The sequence below is a fragment of the Chrysochloris asiatica genome, unplaced genomic scaffold (assembly GCF_000296735.1).
Source record: "Chrysochloris asiatica unplaced genomic scaffold, ChrAsi1.0 scaffold00132, whole genome shotgun sequence".
NCBI classification, from domain to species: domain Eukaryota; kingdom Metazoa; phylum Chordata; class Mammalia; order Afrosoricida; family Chrysochloridae; genus Chrysochloris; species Chrysochloris asiatica.
Genome location: NW_006408650.1, coordinates 8,266,100 through 8,277,632, shown reverse-complemented (window position 1 = coordinate 8,277,632; position 11,533 = coordinate 8,266,100).

The window sequence follows — 11,533 nt, the reverse complement described above, 5'->3', positions numbered from 1 at the left end:
GCAGTGGGGACCTTGTGCCTTCTGCCCCTACTCAGGAGGTTGAAAGCAGAGCCTGCAAAGAAGGGAGAGGTCAGTCCCCCAGAAACTCAGAGCACATGGGGGGCAGAGCTGAGTGGAGGGGCAGGCAGGGTCAGATGGGGACTCTAACACCTGATAGACCAGATGTACAGTCTGGACACAGACTCGCCGCTGTGTGGCTGGGCCTGGAGCAGAGGGGACAGGTGAGAGAGAGGTTAGAGGCTCTCAGGATGGAATCTAGACTGCTGGGGTGTCTGGGCTCTGCCTGGAAATGCTCCCTGGGCTAACCAGGAGCTCCAGGGGAGACTTTGGCCCCAGACTCCCCTGTGCTGGCCTTCCTTCAGTGAGCATGCTGTGTAAACCTACCAGAAAGGGACTGGTGTGCAGCACGGAGAGTCAGAGGAGAGGTCCTGGGTCTGATTTGTGTTCCAGCACCAGCACCAACGTCAAAGACACCAACAAGTACCACTTTAACCACAGTCTCCACAGCCACAGTGGAAGGTCTACCTGTGCTGTCCACTCTGCTGCCCACAGAGGGTGCCACCCACAGTCCCAGCAGCCAGCACTCCAGCCCGAAACAGGGCCCACGGTAAGGTAGCCTGGACTCCGTGACATGGAGGTGGGCCTTCTCCTCAGCCAATGACCCAAATGTGACACAGAGACCCACGTTCACAGCCTCAGCAGGCAGGGCTGGGCTTCCAACTGAGGTTTATGTGACTCCAAGGTCTCGGGGTCTTCCCTCTACACTGTTGTTGGTGTTGTTGCTGTTGAGTTGCTCCTATGAATGGTGACCCCCGTGTGCAGAGTAGATCTGTGCTCTACGGGTTTCAGAAGCAAATAGCCAGATCTGTCTTCCCAGGTGCCTTTGGGTGGGTTCGAACTTCCAACCTTTCAGCAAGCAGGTGAACACTGAACTGTGTGCACCACCCAGGAACTTCCCTCTAACTAGTAGTTACCAGCCCCATGGAGAATCTGAAGAAAAATCTAGACTCTCTTCTCCTAAATACACCTGTGATCATAAACCATCTCTGGAATCCACAGACGCTCAAAGCCCTACCATAGACTTCACGTCAAACAGGAGATATAATCTTAATGTCAGACAAGGCAAAATCCAGGTCTCAAACATGCCTTGTCTAGAAATTAACCTTGTAGGGATGCACATACAGGAAAACCCAAGTTTTTACGGGGCCCGAAGTCTGTGCAATGTCGAGGGACATTCACCAGCCATTCCTTGGAAACCCTATACAGGGTCGCTATGATATGGAACTGACTTGAAGTCACTTAACAGCAAACAAGAAATTTAACAAAAAGATTAGAAGATGATGAATACAAACTTAGGTATGAAAGAAGGGGCCCAAGCAAATAAGGGCCCCAAAGCTTAAAGTTTCATTAAAACAGAAAAAACAAAGCTGTTACTGTCCAGACGACTATCACTCATGGAGGCCCCCTGGGCAGAACAGCTCCATCATTTTCTTGCCTGTAATCTTTGTGGGAGCAGATTGCCAGGCCTTTCTTCAAGGGTATGGCTGAGTGGGCGGAGTCATCGTCCTTTAGATTACTGGTGGTGGTTATGAGCCGTGGAGTCGGTTCCGACCCTGTACAGGGTTTCCAAGGCTGTAAATCTTTACGGAAGCAGTAAGCCTCATCTTTCTCCCATGGAACAGCTGGTAGTTTTGAACTGCTGACCTTTAGGTTCGCAGCCCAATTTATAACCACTACGCTACCAGAGCTCCTTAAACGATCAAAAACTTTTCCTGCCATATAGGGACCTCTAAGCTTCCTTAACTTCATAGGAAACTGTTGCTGCTCATCCAAATGTGAAATGGAGGAACAAGGTTACTTACTGAAGCATTGTTTGTAATCAGAAAAGAGTGGGAATTGTCAAGAAGGAATTGCAAAATGAGTTAGGGTATAATCCATGCAGTTGAGCACTGCAGCTGTTGAAAGATCCAAGAGCCTATACACCCACTGAAGTCAGAGAGCTACAAGATGTGTCGTCATAAAATGAAACCAGAATACAGGGACACCTCAATTTATGTTTTATTCTGAGAACCCTGTTGTAAATCAGTTTTTACATAAAGTTGAATCCCTCATTATTATTATTATTAGCTGTCATTATTATTGCCTTTCATTATCAGCATCTTTATAAAGCTGATCTTCACCGGAGGTTGGGAACATTACATATGAAATAATGCTGTTTAGCTGTTAAGTTGATTCGGACTCATAGTGACCCTGTGTGGAGTTTCTGAGGAACAACTGGCGGGTTTGAACCTTAGACCTTGCAGTTCAAAGTGACCTTGTGATCAAGTGCTTATCCTACAGCATCACACCAGGACTCCTAGAATTTAATGGGTGTATTTTAATACGCATCATATTACAGGTAATGAGATGGAGGGGGAGGACATTTGTAAGTGTGGTTTGTCATAACTTGAATCCGTTGTAATTTGGGGCTGCCTGTGGTATGTATGCAATACCAAATTTTGTGTGAAATAGGGAGGGAAATGATGTGTATTTACATTGTCTATAAAAAGTCCCTGCGTGGTGGAAATGGTTCATGTGCTGTTAACAGAAAGGATGGAAGTTCGTGCTCACTAGGTGCCTCAGAAGAAAGATCAGGCGATCACTCCCAAACTGAGCTCTTGGAAATCTTATAGAGCGCAGTTCTACACTGACACACGTGGGGGCGTTAGGAGTCGGACTCCACTGGGCATCAGATGCTTGTTTGAATTTTGTGTTTGGTGTGAACAAGAGTCTCTGGAAGGTTCTCAAGGACCCTGTGTAGAGGGAGGGTAGGGTGTGAAGTGGGGATGTGTACAAAGAAGACTCTACTATGTACTTGGTTTTTGAACTGATCAACCTACTTAAAGTGGAGCCCTGGTGGAACAGTGATTAAAGCAATTGGCTGCTAACCCAAAGGTTGGTGGTTTGAACCCACCAACTGCTCCAAAGGAGAAAGATGTGTCAGTCTGTGTCCATAAAGACTTACTCTCTCGGAAACTCTGTGGGGTCTCCCTGACTCAGTACGGATTCCATAGCAATGGGTTTGGTTCTTTCATTGAATGTCCTTATGTTTGGGGAGGAAGCCCACTCAGCCCCTCACAGTGCCCTGTGCCCTCTCCCTAGGGTCCAGGTGCTGCTGTCCTTCTTGGTTGTCCTGCTACTTCTGTTGGTGGGGGCCTCGCTGGTGGTCTGGAGAATGGTGCGCAGACGGATTAAAGGTGAGGCATGTCCCTGCCACCAGCCCTGAGCATCCTACCCTACTCCAGGCTCAGTGTATGGCTCCCCAGCATGGCCACCAAACACACACAGCCCTCACACCACATGCAGACCCATAGGGAGCGTCCCTGGGGTGTGGGGGAGCCTGCGAAGAGAGTTCCCCTTCTGCTTAGTCCTCATGGCTCCTCACGCCCTCAGAATGGAGTCTGGGCCCTTACAGGATGATCAGGGCCTCCACCATGTGCCTTCCATGCTCGGGTCCTGACTGCTTCTCCTGTCTCGTTGCCTCCACCCATCCCCCAATCCTTGCACCCTGGAAGACATCACCCTCAACTTCTTTACTCTGACAAGAACTACAGTCTCAGTCTCTCCTGAGTTTGCCCTCAGCACCTAGAATGTATCTCCAACCCTCTTCCTCTAGCTTACCACCAGCAAGAACCGCTCCACTCATTCTTTTGTTCATTCATTTATTCATCCATGAACTCATTCAGTAATTGCCCCACTCCATAAGATCTTGAGTTCCTACCATGGAGTCTCTTGAGACAGGTCTTTTTCTGGTTGGATTTAGGGAATACCACCCATCGTCAGACCTTGTTCTGGGATTTCTGTGTCTTCACCCCCTTACTCTCCTTCTGTCTCTTTAGCTTCCAAGAATGCAGAGCTGACACCAAGTCTGGTAAGAAAGGGCTGAAGGAGGAGGAGCTCTGGGGGACTGACCAGGGATAGAATGGGCAATGCCACTGTCCAGCGGAGGGCAGGAGGGTCATGCAGGGACAGAGGGCAGTGCTTGGTCAGAGCCAGAGGAGATTGGTTGTTGAGTCTTATCCTGAGATCTGGTCCAGGAGAAACAGAATGAGGATGGTCCTCCCAGCCCAGCCACTGACAAGGGCAGCGTTCAAATATGGCCCAGAGAGACCCAGAGTGGGGGATGGTGGAGGGTGGCAGAAAGACGGGGGTTGGGACACCCAGACATGGAGGGAAGGGGAAGACGGATGCAGAGAGGCTGGGATAGATACCCCCTGGACTGGATCAGAGAGAAGATCAGAGAAGAACCACCAAGCTCACCTTCTGACCTCCTGCCCACCCAGCCTCAGCCCACAGAGCTGAGTGAGCCATGCTATGAGAACGTGGAGCTGCAGACGCGGCCCTCAGGGAGAGCTCCTGAGAATCAGAAGGACACAGAGGTGGAGTACAGCACAGTGGTGAGTGTGGAGGGCAGTTCCCGGGCGCGGGGACCACCACCTGGACTGTGGGCAGAGAGGGAAGAGGTGCAGGAGCTGGTTCTGTGCCTAGAGGCCTAGAGGCCTTGCATCCTCTGTAGACTCAGCAGAGTCCTTGGAAAGGGACCCATAGGTTCTTGAGATGTTTCACCAAGAGTAGCACAAAGTCTGTCTCAGGGGAGCCCAGCTGATTCCTGTAGACCTCTCAGGATCTGTGTTCTCTTTGAAGAAAATGCACAGGCAGGGTCAGATGCTGAGACCTGAGGTACCCTCCTGATTCTGATGGTTTGAGAGAATTGTGTCTTGACCAGGTGGGTGGAGCAGGTGATGAACAGGATGGGGAGTCAATTGTTTGAACAGTCTGGATATAGAAAGAAGTCATATAGAAAGACTGGAATCTTTATGAGTGATCCTAAACTGGGTCCTTCCTTCCCACCTCTTCCTGTATCTCTCTTGCAGGCAGCCCCCAGAGCTGAGCCTCATTATACCTCAGTGACATTTAAGCTCCAGAATCAGGATTCCCCCAAGAGGCCTCAAGAAGAAACAGAGTACAGTGTGATTAAGAAGATCTAGGCCTGTGTCTCAGGTTTCCTCGTATGAGGACTCCTGGGGCCACAAGAAACCCAGGGACAGGCCACAGACTATTCCTTGGATGGTGACCAATAAGACAGCTGGACTCTTGTGGATCCCCCCCTCCTGTGCCATCAGCCCTGTTGGCTTCCTAGAGAAGACCAATGGGAGTAGGGGCTTTGGGGAGATGCAGAGGGAACCCTCCCAACATGCTGGTGCTAGTGTTTGCATCTGTCTAATATTCCTGAGCTCCATCTCAGCTGTGTATATGAAGAGCAAGTGCCTTAGTCCTGTGAGGTTCTAAGATAAGATGTGACTCACACTGGATGGTACCAGCACATCACCTTGGAAACCAGAACTAGTTGCCTGGTTGTCATTGAGTCCACTCTATACTCCATGGGTGAAGAATGGAACTGTGACCTACAGGGTTTTCAGTCATTGATATTTTGGAAATAGATTACCAGGTCTTTCTCCTGAGACACTTCTGGGTGGAGTTGAACCACCAGACTTTCAGCATGTTATCTGTTCCTACCACCCAGGGCTCCTTTATAAACCATCACCCCATGGATATGTCTGGTATTGCTTGTGAGAGGGAAGTGCTAAAAGAGGATTCAAGAAAATGCCAAAGAAGAGATTTGTTCACATGTGGTGGGGCCTGGTGGGGAGGCACCGATGATCTTTATCTATAGAAGAGAAAACTGAGACCAAGATAGAGAAGAAATCATCCTCGGTTCCACAATCAGTGACAAGTTCTTCTGGACCCTTAGAGAGGGTTATTTTTACAGAAGGGATCAAATAAACTTGAAAAATCTTATCAAGAGAGAAGAAAACAGCTATATAAACAAGCTATTCCACTTGTGAATGATCCTATGATGAGGCCATTTTCAGCTTTTGTGTGAAATGAACACAGAGAAGCTCTGGGAGGCCTGGAGGCTGGGGACATCCTGAAAGACATCATGGTAGGTGGAGGAGGGACGTTCACAGATGTTGCTCTTCCATCTGGAAGACTCAAGCAGAGATTACACCTGTGATGGGAAAGCTCCCTGGGCTCCCTGACCTACAGGTCCTGGATGTTTATCACTCTTGGCTTTGAAGTCTCTATGATCTTTTACTTTTCACAATGATTTGTCTTTCTGTTTCAAATAATTAAGTTAAAACTGAAGGGTGTATTCCACTACGTCAAGAGCTTTTGACCCCTGATGTTACAATCAATTCTGATTTTTGAGCAGTTTTCTTTTAGATTCTCCAAGAGGCAGGTGGCTCCAAATGGTGGTGTTGTCTTTAGACTTTTCATGTGTGTTTGTATGTGCGTCCCAACCACTCTCTTGCTGTCTTTACTAACCTACTGAAATGCAAAAGGGGAAACACACAAAACACACCCATGAATCAGTGTAGGTCAGCATTTGGGCACAGACAACTTAAAATAGAATCATGAAATGAGCTGTCCCATGAAATTATGACCCATCCACTCCTGTCTGGGGGTCCACTGGGGGAGAATATGAGGAAGACACCACAACATAACACACACACACATAACACACTCACATACCATACCGTACAACACAACACACACACACAGCTAAGCCCAGCAAGGGGAGTGTGGTCAGGAGGGACTGGGTGTCATCAACAGCTCCACAGGTCTCAGGATGCTCCCAGCTCTGCCCTAGGGTCTGTCAGAACCAGATCCAGGGCCTGGTTAAGGGGCCCTTCCTCCATCCAGAAAGAAAGCAGTGGGCCGTCATTCTGTCTGTTCACCACCCTACACACATCAATAAGATCCTGCTCCCTTAAGGAGGAAGTGGGGGAACATGTGACCCCAAATGACAGATGAAGGGTTTGGTCCCAAAGTGGTGCAGGCACCAATTCTGGGCACTTGGGAAACCAGAAAAGGGATGTAGAACAAGGAGAAGTGTGAGAGGGTGGGAAGTGAAATGTGGGGGACACCTTCCCCCTGACTCATTTCTGACTCATCCCTGGGAAAGCTCAGGCCCAACCACAGACCATAATGCAGACTTTCCTTTCCTGGGCTGCAGCCCCGTTTCTCCTTCCCTGGAAACAGAGAGGACAGCTGAAGTGAAGCCCATGGTCACTTGGGGAGCAGTTGTTGTCTGATAAAGCTGCAAGACTTAGGCATAAAGTTTTTTTTGTTTTTTTTACTTCCTGCCACAATTCTGGGTTTGTCCCTTGAACCTAGTAAGGTAAGATGAGTTACGTAATACATGAGCTATGAGGAGCATGCACTTCAAGAAGCCTTCTGACCTGAAAAAGAACAGCTTGCTGTTGTCCTAGAAGAGACAGACCTGAGCAGCAGAGGGTAGGAGGGAAGACTCCTATTGTCAAGGTTGTTTGAGGGCAAGGAGTTGTTTGTGGCAGGTATTTTGGTTAGCTCTTACCCAATCTCCACTTCCCCAAATGAGCACCACGAAGTTTTCCAACTGTTCATCCTTCCTCATACATCTTAGTTCAATACACTGCTTCAACAGAAAGTTCACAGAGGATTGCTTATGGAGGAACACAAAATGAAATATATTCCTCCCATTTTAGAAGGCTAGAGGTCTGAGTTCACAGTGCTGGCTCAAGGGGAAGGCTTTCTCTGTCTATTCTGGGGGAAGGTCCTTGTCTCCTTTCAACATCTGTGAGTCAGGCATTCCTTGGAGATTTCCTCGAGGCTTTCCACTAATCTTACCCTGGATCTGGGAGGTAATCAGCCAGCTATGACCAGGAACCCTAAGAACTGCTAGCAACAGTTATGTTTGCTTTGTATCAGCCATGGTTCCAACTTATAGCAAGCCCCGTACAATAGAACAAAACACTGCCTACTTCCCAATGCTCTTCTATTTGAGTTCATTGTAGCAGCCACTGTGCCAATTCATCTTGTTGAAAGTTTTCCTCTTTTTCATTGACCCTCCACTTTATCAAGCATAAAATCCTTCTCCCAAGACTGGTCCCTCCTGATAAGATATCCAAAGTACATGAGACAATGTCTTGTCATCCTTGTACATGAGACAATGTCTTGTCATCCTTGTACATGAGACAATGTAAGGAGCATTGTGGCTGTGCTTCTTCCTAAAGAGATTTTATTCATTTTTCTGGCAGTTCTTGATCTGTTTCATATTCTTCACCAGCACTGTAATTCAAAGGCACCAATTCTTCTTTGGTTGTTCATTATCCAGCTTTCACATGCATAGAAAGCAGTTGAAAATACCATGGTGTGACTCAGGTGCACCTTAGTCCTCAAAGTCACATCTTTGCTTTATAACACTTACAAGAAATCTTTTGCAGCAGATTTGTCCAAGGAAGCATGTCATTGGGTTCCCTCAATGGTGCTTCCATGGGGGTTTGCTGTCGATCCAAGTATAATAAAATCCTTGACAACTTCAATCTTTTCTCATGAAGTTGCTTCATTCTTGTAACAGTTATTTTACAGTTCTTCCAAGTCCTGGAGCACACCATTGGTGCCTTCCTTTTTATTACTGAGTAGTCTTTCATCATAGCGTAGTGGTTATGAATCGGGCTGCAAACCACAAGGTCAGCAGTTCAAAACTACTAGCTGCTCCGTAGGAGAAAGATGAAGCTTTCTGCTCCCATAAAGATTTATAGCCTTGGAAACCCTGTACAGTGTCACTATGGGTCGGAACCGACTCAATGGCACTTAACAATAGCAACAACAACAAGCAAGTCTATCATCATATGACCACAACTTGTTTACCCCTTCATCGATGTTTGGGTTGTTAACTTGGTATCTTTTTAACGTTGGGTCCCCTACAGTGTTTTGGACCTACTAGGTGTCCAGTTGTTGTTATTAGGTGCCATCGAGTCAGTACCAACTCATAGCAACCCTATGCACAACAGACTGAAACACTGCCAGGTCCTGGGCTGACCTCACAATTGTTACCATGCTTGAGCCCATTGATGCTGCCACTTTGACAATCCATCTTAGTGGGGGTCTTCCTCTTTTTCTATGACCCTTCACCTTATCAAACATGATATCCTTCTCCAGTGACGGTCCCTCCTGACAATAGGTGTCCCGTACTGGTCATAAAGCAAACCAAAACCCCAAACCAAAGCCACTGCCATTAAGTCCGTTCTGATTCATAATGACCAATATGGGGCTTCGGAGGCTTTAAATTTACAGGAACAATCCGCTTCATCTTTCCCCCTCAAAGCAGTTAGTAGGTTTGAATCACCAACCTTGCCATCAGCAACCTGAACCCTAATCCACAGCTCCACCTGGGCTCATTTTACAAAGGAATAGTTAATGACTAGAGAATCTGAGCTGAGTTATAGGGACAAGGGTGGTTTGTGAGGTTGGATGGGGCTCTTGGCAGGAGGTGGGCCTCTAGAAATCTGGAGGGGGGCTAGATGTGAGGGAAGATGCCCAGAGGATGAGAAACTTAGGCAGGGAAGTAGATGCTGCCATTCCTACAAGAGGGATGAGAAGGTGGTTCTCAGAAGGAGCCCAGGACCTCAAAGTGTCTTCCTTGGTCACCTTTACATCACGAAAACCCAGGTGGCACCTGACAGAGTGGTCATCTGGTTGGATGCTGGACGTTCAGCCCCTTCTTCTTGTTGTTAAGTGCATTAAGTCAATTCTGACTCATAGCGACCCTGTATACATTTTCCAAGGAGCAGCTGGTAAGTTTGAACCTCTGATCTAGTGGTTCAAACCGACCTTGTGGTCCAGTGCTTTATCTTATAGCACCACACCAGGAAACTGGGAAGACCCAGGTATCTACAGGTTGGGGCAGAAACAAACCCAGCCATGAGGATCTGGGGAGCTGAGACTGGAAGAGCAAGGCTAGGACAGGCAAGCAGGAAGACAGCAACTCCAGAGCTAGAAAGGTAATCTGCTCATCTTGTTTATTAAGACAACTACACTTGGGACATGTTCAGCATCATGGCGAAGCAAGTCCTTGACCCAAGTTCTAGTAAGGGGTCCTTCTCATTGCCATGTCTAATTGGCATGGACTGCTGCCACCTCTCCTGCCCTTGGTCAGCTTCCTTTTTGATCAAGTAGTTGCTCAAAAGTACAGTTGTCTTTAAGAGAAACACCCTGAGAAGGGGAAGTTGTGGTTTCCTCTTAAGAGCAAATCATACCTGCTGTCTTCACTTCTCTGCCTTTAGTAAATTGTAGTTGTTGTTAAGTGCTGTTGAGTCGATTCCAACTCATAGGGACCCCATATAGGGTTTCCAAGGAGTGTCTGGTGCATTAGAACTCCCGACCTTGTGGTCCAGTGCTTTATGCAACAGCTAGTGGCAGTGGTGGTGGTATTGGTGCACCGTGGACTTGGTTCTGACCCATAGCGACCCTGTACAGGATTTCTGAGGCTGTAAATCTTTACAGGAGCAGAAAGCCTCATCTTTCTCCCACGGAACAACTGGTAGTTTTGAACTGCTGACCTTGAGGTTAGCAGCCTGATTCGTAATCACTACACTACCAGAGCGCCTTCCTTTACTAACTTAGGGGCTGTAATAAATTCCTAAAACAGCATCCAAGGAATCATAATCTACAGCTATATGAGAACTTCTGCACTAGGAGATTAGTTGAGACACGTTTTTCTGGAAGTGCAAGCCCACCACTGGTGCCTAATTTCTTTATCCTCAGCCTTTCTCTTTACCTTAGAAGGTGAGAGGATTAGACAGCTTTTCTGGACATTGTTCTTTGGAGCCCCAAGTAGTATTTCCCAAGAATGCATGTGGGTGGGATGAGGGACGGTTGAGGTGGTGTCCAGGGCATATGACAATAGATATACTAAGAGCTGTGCTGAGAGAGAGTTGAACTGAGCTGCCAGGTGTCTGAGTAGCCAATTCAGAAAAGAAGTCCACATGAAAGGGACAGTCATAATCTTCATTACTTATTACAATAGGGCAGAGTCATTGTGTGGTACAACATGGTTGACATTCTTGGCTAAAATTGAAGGTTCAATTCCACCCAGAAGTACCTCAGAAGAAAAGCCTGTTTCTGAAAAACTTAGCTACTGACAACCCTACGGAACATTACTGTGAGCTGGAGTTAACTTGATGGCTTAACCTGTAAAATGGGCCAAGTCTGCCCTCTTGCATATTTATTCAAGAATGGTGTCCAGGTGAGAAGACAAGTAAAGATGTGGGGGTCTGTTTCACTACCAGTGTGGGTCTGAACTAAAAGCTTCCTAAGTCATGTGGATCCAGGAGTCAGAGTGGGGGTGGGGAAAGCCAAGAGTAGAAAGTATTGAGCATTTCATTAGAGTAGAGAAAAATGGCTCCAAGACTTCTCCTCTTTCCATAATAAGGACATTTCAGCAAACACCACAGGATAACCTCTGTCAAAGGCCTCTGTAAACAAGGATCATTCCCACCCCCTCCACACACAGAGTAGACAGGGATGGGCAACTTAGATATTGGCTACCCAAAATGGGGTGGTGGTGGTGGTTATGTGACGTGAAGTTGGAACCGACTCATAGCGACCTTGTACAGGGTTTCTCAGGCTGTAAATCTTTACGGGAGCAGAAAGCCTCATCTTTCTCCCG